Genomic DNA, 12,568 nt, shown 5'->3' on the forward strand with positions numbered 1-12,568 from the left:
GCCTCAAACACCATTGTTTCCTCCTTCATGTGTAAATCTCCTGTTTGCAAAAGACCGCTGAAAAATGAGTGAATCCCAGCATAACACTGACTGTGACGTTGGAGTCAGGATCATTAATATTTATACCCCCCAAATTTGCATATACCAGCCCATGTTCTAGGCCAGGCAGTGTTAACGTGGACCTGCACAGCTGAATCATCAGAAGATCTGCAGGTATTGTGAAGAAGCAAGCAAGGACAATAGTGAAAATGGCAGATCATGGATATAAATGTTATGTTCGAGGCTGTGCTGCAGATTTGAGAACTTTTCATTCCCTTCCCACAAAACTGTCAACAGGCATGGTTGATGTTTACAACAGGATACCTCACCATTTTAATTCAAAGCTGTTAGTTTGCTCTGCCCATTTTACCACAGACAGTTTTTCTAACCTGGGAGTGGGACAATATCAAGCAGGTTTCGCTCATTGTTTGATACTGAAGAAGGGGGCAGTTCCAACTAATGTTATATTTCCATTACAACCCCTACCGCAAGCAGAAAGTAACATTAGTGATTTTATCCACTACTTGACTGTTGAAGACATTTCTGTTTCAGAGATATCAGAGAACAATTTAAAATATATCAATGCATTCTACAGCACCTTTAAAATAATTATTTAAAATGGAGATCAGGCCATATAATCACAAAAACAGGAAAAGGGCTATAACCACCTGACCATTAGTTCGATTGACTTTAAAATTGGCATGCAGTGTCTTGGTCCAAGGTGCCATGTATGTCTATGCCGCCATCGGTTTTTAGCCCGATCGGAAATATACCAGTGCAGTACAATTTTCTGGAAGCTCTAGATCAATAATTATATAAAAAACTTAAACTTTACCCATTGGGTAGCCATAACAGGATCATTTAGAAAATGGTTATGGCAAAAAACACTCAAAAGCCTGTAAATCCTAAACAAAAACTCACTAAACTGCCTTATGTGCTTAAAGACCCTAAATGCTTGAACCCCGCTAAATGCTGCTTGCAGCTTTAATTATTATTATTATTATTATTATTATTATTATTCTGCCGTAAAACGCATCGTGCAGCCCAAACCGTAAGGGCTAGAGCTTTGAAACTTTGCCATATGGTAGTACAAAAATCGAGGAGAGGTTATCAAATTATGACCCCGATTGGCCCATAGGTGGCGCTATAGCAACCAAAAGCGCGAAACTGCTCATAACTCCTAGACCGTAAGTCATAGACTCAAGTGTCTTATATCATTGGAAAGCTGGACGCCTGACGAACAAAACGTATATCTCCGATTTTATTTCCGCCATGATAGATTTTCCGCCATTTTGAATTTTGTCGAAAATCTACTTTTGCGAACTAGTCCCTGGTTTTTTGCCCGATCGGAACCAAACCAGTGCAGAATTGTTCTCTGGAGTCTGAATATCAATAATTATCAAAAAAAAGTTGAAATTTCGATTCACGGTCGCTAGGGGGTGCAAAATTAACGTTGTGGGAGGAGCCTATTTTACTAAAATGGCTATAACTCCAGAAGTAAAAGAGGTATTTTAACCAAACCTGGTACACATGTGTAAGACGTCAATATGAGGTCACGGTAAAAAAATCGCGGCGATTGGCCACATGGTGGCGCTATAACATGAAAAAAACATAAAACAGTCTATAACCACCTGACCGTTAGTCCGATTGACTTGAAAATTGGTATGCAGTGTCTTGGTCCAAGGTGCCATGTATGTCTATGAGGACATTGGTGTATCTCAAAAAACATGGCCGCCATCGGCCAATGAAGTTTGAGCACCTATTAGACAAGGTTAACGGAGGCCTATCGGAACGAAACTCGGTGGGCATGTTCGACTCATGGCCCTAGAGGTCTGTAAGAATTTTAAAAGAAATCGGCCACTAGTTGGCGCTAACGAGTTTTATGGCTCTGTAATCACGTGGTGTTACACTTATTGTCACAAAATGCATACCATTTGATAGATCTCCTCTTGTTGAACAACTTTGCCTCAAGAACCATTGCTGTCAATCAAACCGTTCATTAAATATTCGTAATTATGTTAAAAACCTACTTTTGCGAACTAGTCCTAGGTTTTTCGCCCGATCAGAACCAAACGAGTCTAGGACAATTCTATGGACTCTCAAGATCAATAATTATCAAAAAAAAGTTGAACTTTTGCATTTTTCGCATGGGTATATTGGGTCATAAAGAAAATGGGCGTGGCAAAATGCACTCAAAAGCCTATAAATCCTAAACGAAAACTCAGAACTTCACGAAAATTGGTGAGCTTATGTGCCATAACATCATTAACAAGCATGCAAAATTTCATGGAGATCGGACTATAGATGGTGCTATAACTGTTAAAAAGCTTTAAAAAACACATATTTCCTATGGTAAATTGCCTGTATTGGCTGTAAATGGACTTTTCCATCTATTATTTCAGTGGTTAAAAGCTTTCTAAATAAATCTTAATGTCTTAAATGCTTATGTGCTTAAAGGCCTTAAATGCTTGAACCCCGATAAATGCTGCTTGCAGCTTTAATTATTATTATTAGGGGTTCAAGCACGAAGTGCTGAAACCCTATTGTAATTGTGCTGATTTTTATTATTATTATTATTATTAGGGGTTCAAGCACGAAGTGCTGAACACCTATTGTAATTGTACTGATTTTTAGGGGTTCAAGCACGAAGTGCTGAAACCCTATTGTAATTGCCCTGATTTTTATTATTATTATTATTCTTCCCTAAAACGCATCGTGCAGCCAAAACCGTAAGGCCTAGAGACGTGATACTTGGTCAAATGGTAGTAGTATTGCTCGCTACTCAGATACACGGACTTAGCCAAATCGGCCCATAGGTGGCGCTACAGCGACCAAAAGTGCGAAACTGCTCAGAACTCCTAGACCGTATGTCGTAGACTCAAGTGTCTTATATCATTGGAAAGCTGGATGCCTGACGAACAAAACGTATATCTCCGATTTCATTTCCGCCATGATAGATTTTCCGCCATTTTGAATTTTGCCAAAAACCTACTTTTGCGAACTAGTCCTAGGTTTTTCGCCCGATCGGAACCAAACCAGTACAGAAATGTTCTCTGGAGTCTGAATATCAATAATTATCGAAAAAAAGTTGAAATTTCGATTCACGGACGCTAAGGGGCGCCAAAACGTACGTTGTGGGAGGGGCCTATTTTACTAAAATGGCTATAACTCCAGAAGTAAATGAGGTATCTTCACCAACCTCGGTACACATGTGTAAGAGGTCAATCTGAGGTCACAGTAAAAAAATCGCGGCGATTGGCCACATGGTGGCGCTATAACATGACAAAAACATAAAACAGGCTTTAACCACCTGACCGTTAGTCCGATTGACTTGAAAATTGGTATGCAGTGTCTTGGCCCAAGGTGTCATGTATGTCTATGAGGACATTGGTGTATCTCAAAAAACATGGCCGCCATCGGCCAATGAAGTTTGAGCACCTATTAGACAAGGTTAACGGAGGCCGATCGGAACGAAACTCGATGGGCATGTTCAACTCATAGCCCTAGAGGTCTGTAAGAATTTTGAAAGAAATCGGCCACTAGTTGGCGCTAACGAGTTTTACGGCTCTGTAATCACGTGGTGTTACACTTATTGTCACAAAATGCATATCATTTGATAGATCTGCTCATGCTGAACAACATTGCCTCAAGAACCATTGCTGTCAATCAAATCGTTCATTAATTATTTGCGAATATGTTAAAAACCTACTTTTGCGAACTAGTCCCTGGTTTTTCGCCCGATTGGAACCAGACCAGTCTAGGACAATTCTCTGGACTCTCCTGATCAATAATTATCGAAAAAAAGTTGAACTTTTGAATTTTTCGTATGGCTATAATTGGGTCATAAAGAAAATGGGCGTGGCAAAATGCACTCAAAAGCTTATAAATCCTAAACGAAAACTCAGAACTTCACGAAAATTGGTGAGCATATGTGCCATAATATTCTAAACAAGCATGCCAAATTTCATGTTGATCGGACCATAGGTGGCGCTATAACTGTTAAAAAGGTTTGAAAACCATATATTTCCTATGGTAAATTGCCTGTATTGGCTGTAAATGGACTTTTCCATCTATTATTTCAGTGGTTAAAAGCTTTCTAAATAAAACTTAATGTCTTAAATACTTATGTGCTTAAAGGCCTTAAATGCTTGAACCCCGATAAATGCTGCTTGCAGCTTTAATTAGGGGTTCAAGCACGAAGTGCTGAAACCCTATTGTAATTGTACTGATTTTTATTATTATTATTATTTTTCTTCTCCGCTAAAACGCATCGTGCAGCCCAAACCGTAAGAGCTGGAGCTTTGAAACTTTGCCAGATGGTAGTACAAAAATCGAGGAGAGGTTATCAAATTATGAGCCCGATTGGCCCATAGGTGGCGCTATAGCGACCAAAAGCGCAAAACTGCTCATAACTCCTAGACCGTAAGTCATAGACTCAAGTGTCTTATATCATTGGAAAGCTGGACGCCTGACGAACAAAACGTATATCTCCGATTTTATTTCCGCCATGATAGATTTTCCGCCATTTTGAATTTTGTTGAAAACCTACTTTTACGAACTAGTCCCTGGTTTTTCGCCCGATCGGAACCAAACCAGTGCAGAATTGTTCTCTGGTGTCTGAAGATCAATAATTATCGAAAAAATGTTGAAATTTCGATTCACGGTCGCTAGGGGGTGCAAAATAATCGTTGTGGGAGGAGCCTATTTTACTAAAATGGCTATAACTCAAGAAGTAATTCAGTAAACTTCACCAAACTTGGTACACATGTGTAGGAGGTCAATTTGAGGTCACAGTAAAAAAATTGCGTCGATTGGCCACATGGTGGGGCTATAAAACAATAAAAACATATAGACGCCTGACCGTTAGTCCGATTGACTTGAAATTTGGTACGCAGTGTCTTGGCCCAAGGGGCCATGTATGTCTAAAAGGATATTGGCGTATCTCAAAAAACATGGCCGCCATTGGCCAATGAAATTTGAGCAACTATTAGACAAGGTTAACGGAGGCCGATCGGAACGAAACTCGATGGGCATGTTCGACTCATGGCCCAATAGGTCTGTAAGAATTTTGAAAGAAATCGGCCACTAGTTGGCGCTAACGAGTTTTATGGCTCTGTAATCACGTGGTGTTACACTTATTGTCACAAAATGCATATCATTTGATAGATCTGCTCATGCTGAACAACTTTGCCTCAAGAACCATTGCTGTCAATCAAACCGTTCATTAAATATTCACGAATATGTCTAAAACCTACTTTTGCGAACTAGTCCTAGGTTTTTTGCCCGATTGGAACCAGACCAGTCTAGGACAATTCTCTGGACTCTCTAGATCAATAATTATCAAAAAAAAGTTTAACTTTTGCATTTGGATGGCTGTAATAGGGTCATTTATAAAATGGGCGTGGCAAAATACACTCAAAAGCCTATAAATCCTAAATGAAAACTCAGAACTTCACAAAAATTGGTGAGAATATGTGACATAACATCCTTAACAAGCATGCAAAATGTCATGGAGATCGGTCCATAGGTGGCGCTATAACTGTTAAAAAGCTTTAAAACCATAGATTTCCTATGGTACATTGTATGTATTGGCTGTAAATGGTCTTTTCCATCTATTATTTCAGTGGTTACATGCTTGCTAAATAAAACTTAATAACTTTTGATGCTTTTGTGCTTAAAGGCCTTAACTGCTTGAACCCCGATAAATGCTGCTTGCAGCTTTAATTATTATTATTATTATTATTATTATTATTATTTTCCCCTTAAACGCATCGTGCAGACCAAACCGTAAGAGCTGGAACCTTGAAACTTGGCCAAATGGTAGTCCTCAATTTGGGGAGAACCTATAAAAGTATGACCCCGATTGGCCCATAGGTGGCGCTATAGCAACCAAAAGCGCAAAACTGCTCATAACTACTAGACCGTATGTCGTAGACTCAAGTGTCTTATATCATTGGAAAGCTGGACGCCTGACGAACAAAACGTATATCTCCGATTTCATTTCCGCCATGATAGATTTTCCGCCATTTTGAATTTTGTCAAAAACCTACTTTTGCGAACTAGTCCTAGGTTTTTCGCCCGATCGGAACCAATCCAGTGCAGAAATGTTCTCTTGAGTCTGAATATCAAAAACTATCGAAAAAAAGTTGAAATTTCGATTCACGGACGCTAAGGGGCGCCAAAACGTACGTCGTGGGCAGGGCCTATTTTACTAAAATGGCTATAACTCCAGAAGTAAATGAGGTATCTTCACCAAACTTGGTACACATGTGTAAGAGGTCAATCTGAGGTCACAGTAAAAAAACCGCGGCGATTGGCCACATGGTGGCGCTATAACATGAAAAAAACATAAAACAGGCTATAACCACCTGACCGTTAGTCCGATTGACTTGAAAATTGGTTTGCAGTGTCTTGGTCCAAGGTGCCATGTATGTGTATGAGGACATTGGCGTATCTCAAAAAACATGGCCGCCATCGGCCAATGAAATTTGAGCACCTATTAGACAAGGTTAACGGAGGCCGATCGGAACGAAACTCGATGGGCATGTTCGACTCAAGGCCCTAGAGGTCTGTAAGAATTTTGAAAGAAATCGGCCACTAGTTGGCGCTAACGAGTTTTATGGCTCTGTAATCACGTGGTGTTACAAATATCCACACAATATGCATATCATTTGATAGATCTCCTCATCCTGAACAACTTTGCCTCAAGAACCATTGCTGTCAATCAAACCGTTCATTAAATATTCGCAAACATGTTAAAAACCTACTTTTGCGAACTAGTCCTAGGTTTTTCGCCCGATCGGAACCAGACCAGTCTAGGACAATTCTCTGGACTCTCTAGATCAAAAACTATCAAAAAAAAGTTGAACTTTTGCATTTGGATGGCTCTAATAGGGTCATTTATAAAATGGGCGTGTCAAAATACATTAAAAAGCCTATAAATCCTAAATAAAAACTCAGAACTTCACAAAAAGTGGTCAGCATATGTGACATAACATCATTAACAAGCATGAAAAATTCTATGGAGATCGTACGATAGGTGGCGCTATAACTGTTAAAAAGCTTTAAAATCATATATTTCCTATGGTAAACTGCCTGTATTGGCTGTAAATGGTCTTTTCCATCTCTGATCATATAATTTTCATATCATAATGTTCAAAACTAGTGCAATACAATTCTCTGGACTCACTAGATCAATAATTGTCAGAAAAAGTTGAACTACTTCATTTGGATAGCTATAATAGGTTCACTTCAAAATCTGGCCTTTACCAAGTGTCCCCGAAAGCCTATATCTCTTTAATCAATGCTCAGACCTTCTTAAAAACAAGTCAGAACGTGTGAAATATCACCCTGAACAAGCATGAAAATTTTCAGACAGATCGGACAAAATTTGCCTCTATAACAGTTAAAAAGGTGAAAATGATATGAATTAATGGCATGTTAAGCCAATAAGTGGTATTTTACTGCCCCCGGCTGTTTAAAATAGTCATTTTCTCATATTGGTATTGGTATCAGCCATGGTAAATCATGATAAATGATTGTGTGTGTGTGTGTGTGTGTGTGTGTGTGTGTGTGTGTGTGTGTGTGTGTGTGTGTGTGGTACAAATATAACAAAGGTTTTATTTTCCAACATGAAAACAAACATAACAGAGTGCTAGTGCACAAACAATAACCGACAATGATAATGGATGAGAGGGGAACTTAAATACACAGATCAAGACAAGGACAACAGGTGACGGTTATGATGATGAGGAGCAGGTGATGATGAGGAGGGTGATGAGGAGCAGGTGCAGGTGATGACGACAGATAGTGAATGTGATGAAGACAGAAGGTGAATGTGATGAAGGTGAATGTGACACCAATATCACTAAAACATTTGTGTGTGTGTGTGTGTGTGTGTGTGTGTGTGTGTGTGTGTGTGTGTGTAGCATTATTGTGTGTAGCATATGTAGCAAGTATGCATTATTGAGTTAACATGGAAACACTGGTTTGCTTTAGTGCAGAAAACTGGTCAAAATCATGAGGTTTAAAGTGAAAGTGAGCCAATAAGTGGTCTTCTACTGCCCTCTGCTGGCCATTCTACTTATTAATTAAAATTTTCCACATGTGCTTGCATTTATACTTGAATACACACTAAAAATCACTTATATAGCAATAACTATTATAACACAATCATATTTTGTCAGTGTTAATCACTTTATTTGCACTGACACTTCAAATAATTGCTAGTAATGTGGTAAATCATGGTTAACTATGCTGTGTGTGTGTGTGTGTGTGTGTGTGTGTGTGTGTGTGTGTGTGTGTGTGTGTGTGTGTGTGTGTGTGTGTGTGTGTGTAAGCATGCATTGAGTTAACATGGATAAACTGGTTTGCTTTAGTGCAGAAAACTGGTTTAAAGTGAAAGTGAGCCAATAAGTGGTCTTCTACTGCCCTCTGCAGGCCATTCTACTTATTAATGAAATATTTCAACATGTGCTTGCATTCATACTTGAATACACACTAAAAAAATCACTTATATAGCAATAACCATTATAACACAATCATATTTTGTCAGTGTTAATCACTTTATTTGCACTGACACTTCAAATAATTGCTAGTAATGTGATAAATCAGGCTAGAAACATGGTAAATCAAAGTAAATAATACTAGATTGTCGTTTATCTCCTGGTAAATAATACTAGAACGTGGTATATCATGGTAAATCATGGTTAACTATGCTGTGTGTGTGTGTGTGTGTGTGTGTGTGTGTGTGTGTGTGTGTGTGTGTGTGTGTGTGTGTGTGTGTGTGTGTGTAAGCATGCATTGAGTTAACATGGAAAAACTGGTTTGCTTTAGTGCAGAAAACTGGTTTAAAGTGAAAGTGAGCCAATAAGTGGTCTTCTAGTGCCCTCTGCTGGCCATTCTACTTAATAATGAAATATTTTACATGTGCTTTTGCATTCATACTTGGACACACACACAAAAATCACGTATATAACTAACTATTATAACACAATAATATTTTGTCAGTGTTCATCACCTCATTTGCACTGACACTTCACATAATTGCTAGTAATGTGGTTAATCATGCTAGAAACATTGTAAATCATAGTAAATAATACTGAAATGAGGTGTATCAAGGTAAATCATGCTAGAATCCTAATAAATCATTCTGGAACATGGTATATGATAGTAAATCATGCTAGAATCATATTAAATAATTCTAGAATGTGGCAAATCGTTGTGGGAGGAGCCTATTTTACTCAAATGGCTATAACTCAAGAAGTAAATGAGATATCTTCACCAAACTCAGTACACATGTGTATGGGTTCAATTTGAGGTCACAGTAAACAATTTTATGGAGATCGGACCATAGGTGGCGCTATAACTGTTAAAAAGCTTTAAAACCATATATATCCCATGGCAAATTGCCTGTATTGGCTGTAAATGGTCTTTTCCATCTATTATGTCAGTGGTTACATGCTTCCTAAATAAATCTTAATAACTTTTGATGCTTTTGTGCTTAAATGCCTTAAAGGCCTTAACTGCTTGAACCCCGATAAATGCTGCTTGCAGCTTTAATTAGGGGTTCAAGCACGAAGTGCTGAAACCCTATTGTAATTGTGCTGATTTTTATTATTATTATTATTATTATTATTCTGCCGTAAAACGCATCGTGCAGCCCAAACCGTAAGGGCTAGAGCTTTGAAACTTTGCCATATGGTAGTACAAAAATCGAGGAGAGGTTATCAAATTATGACCCCGATTGGCCCATAGGTGGCGCTATAGCAACCAAAAGCGCGAAACTGCTCATAACTCCTAGACCGTAAGTCATAGACTCAAGTGTCTTATATCATTGGAAAGCTGGACGCCTGACGAACAAAACGTATATCTCCGATTTTATTTCCGCCATGATAGATTTTCCGCCATTTTGAATTTTGTCGAAAATCTACTTTTGCGAACTAGTCCCTGGTTTTTTGCCCGATCGGAACCAAACCAGTGCAGAATTGTTCTCTGGAGTCTGAATATCAATAATTATCAAAAAAAAGTTGAAATTTCGATTCACGGTCGCTAGGGGGTGCAAAATTAACGTTGTGGGAGGAGCCTATTTTACTAAAATGGCTATAACTCCAGAAGTAAAAGAGGTATTTTAACCAAACCTGGTACACATGTGTAAGACGTCAATATGAGGTCACGGTAAAAAAATCGCGGCGATTGGTCACATGGTGGCGCTATAACATGAAAAAAACATAAAACAGGCTATAACCACCTGACCGTTAGTCCGATTGACTTGAAAATTGGTATGCAGTGTCTTGGTCCAAGGTGCCATGTATGTCTATGAGGACATTGGTGTATCTCAAAAAACATGGCCGCCATCGGCCAATGAAGTTTGAGCACCTATTAGACAAGGTTAACGGAGGCCTATCGGAACGAAACTCGGTGGGCATGTTCGACTCATGGCCCTAGAGGTCTGTAAGAATTTTAAAAGAAATCGGCCACTAGTTGGCGCTAACGAGTTTTATGGCTCTGTAATCACGTGGTGTTACACTTATTGTCACAAAATGCATACCATTTGATAGATCTCCTCTTGTTGAACAACTTTGCCTCAAGAACCATTGCTGTCAATCAAACCGTTCATTAAATATTCGTAATTATGTTAAAAACCTACTTTTGCGAACTAGTCCTAGGTTTTTCGCCCGATCAGAACCAAACGAGTCTAGGACAATTCTATGGACTCTCAAGATCAATAATTATCAAAAAAAAGTTGAACTTTTGCATTTTTCGCATGGGTATATTGGGTCATAAAGAAAATGGGCGTGGCAAAATGCACTCAAAAGCCTATAAATCCTAAACAAAAACTCAGAACTTCACGAAAATTGGTGAGCTTATGTGCCATAACATCATTAACAAGCATGCAAAATTTCATGGAGATCGGACTATAGATGGTGCTATAACTGTTAAAAAGCTTTAAAAAACACATATTTCCTATGGTAAATTGCCTGTATTGGCTGTAAATGGACTTTTCCATCTATTATTTCAGTGGTTAAAAGCTTTCTAAATAAATCTTAATGTCTTAAATGCTTATGTGCCTAAAGGCCTTAAATGCTTGAACCCCGATAAATGCTGCTTGCAGCTTTAATTATTATTATTATTATTATTATTATTATTATTATTCCGCCGTAAAACGCATCGTGCAGCCCAAACCGTAAGAGCTGGAACTTTGAAACTTTGACAGATGGTAGTACAAAAATCGAGGAAAGGTTCAGAGATTATGACCCCGATTGGCCCATAGGTGGCGCTATAACAACCAAAAGCGCGAAACTGCTCATAACTCCTAGACCGTATGTCGTAGACTCAAGTGTATTATATCATTGGAAAGCTGGACGCCTGACGAACAAAACGTATATCTCCGATTTCATTTCCGCCATGATAGATTTTCCGCCATTTTGAATTTTGTCAAAAATCTACTTTTGCGAACTAGTCCCTGGTTTTTTGCCCGATTGGAACCAAACTAGTGCAGAAATGTTCTCTGGAGACTGAATATCAATAATTATCGAAAAAAAGTGGAAATTTCGATTCACGGTCGCTAAGGGGCGCCAAAACGTACGTTGTGGGAGGGGCCTATTTTACTAAAATGGCTATAACTCCCGGTGTAAATGAGGTATCTTCACCAAACTTGGTACACATATGTATGAGCTTACTCTGGGGTCACAGTAAAAAAATCGCGACGATTGGCCTCATGGTGGCGCTATAAAATGAAAAAAACATAAAACAGGCTATAACCACCTGACCGTTAGTCCGATTGACTTGAAAATCGGTATGCAGTGTCTTGGTCCAAGGTGCCATGTATGTCTATGAGGACATTGGCGTATCTCAAAAAACATGGCCGCCATTGGCCAACGAAGTTTGAGCACCTATTAGACAAGGTTAACGGAGGCCGATCGGAACGAAACTCAATGGGCATGTTCGGCTCATGGCCCTAAAGGTCTGTAAGAATTTTGAAAGAAATCGGCCACTAGTTGGCGCTAACAAGTTTTACGGCTCTGTAATCACGTGGTGTTACAAATATCCACACAATATGCATATCATTTGATAGATCTCCTCATCCTGAACAACTTTGCCTCAAGAACCATTGCTGTCAATCAAACTGTTCATTAATTATTCATTAATATGTTAAAAACCTACTTTTGCGAACTAGTCCTAGGTTTTTTGCCCGATCGGAACCAGACCAGTCTAGGACAATTCTCTGGACTCTCTAGATCAATAATTATCAAAAAAAAGTTGAACTTTTGCATTTGGATGGCTGTAATAGGGTAATTTATAAAATGGGCGTGTCAAAATACATTAAAAAGCCTATAAATCCTAAATAAAAACTCAGAACTTCACAAAAATTGGTCAGCATATGTGACATAACATCATTAACAAGCATGAAAAATTCTATGGAGATCGGACGATAGGTGGCGCTATAACTGTTAAAAAGCTTTAAAATCATATATTTCCTATGGTAAACTGCCTGTATTGGCTGTAAATGGTCTTTTCCATCTCTGAT

This window comes from Scardinius erythrophthalmus, assembly GCF_964197995.2.
Source record: "Scardinius erythrophthalmus genome assembly, contig: HAP1_SCAFFOLD_59, whole genome shotgun sequence".
Classification (NCBI taxonomy): Eukaryota; Metazoa; Chordata; class Actinopteri; order Cypriniformes; family Leuciscidae; genus Scardinius; species Scardinius erythrophthalmus.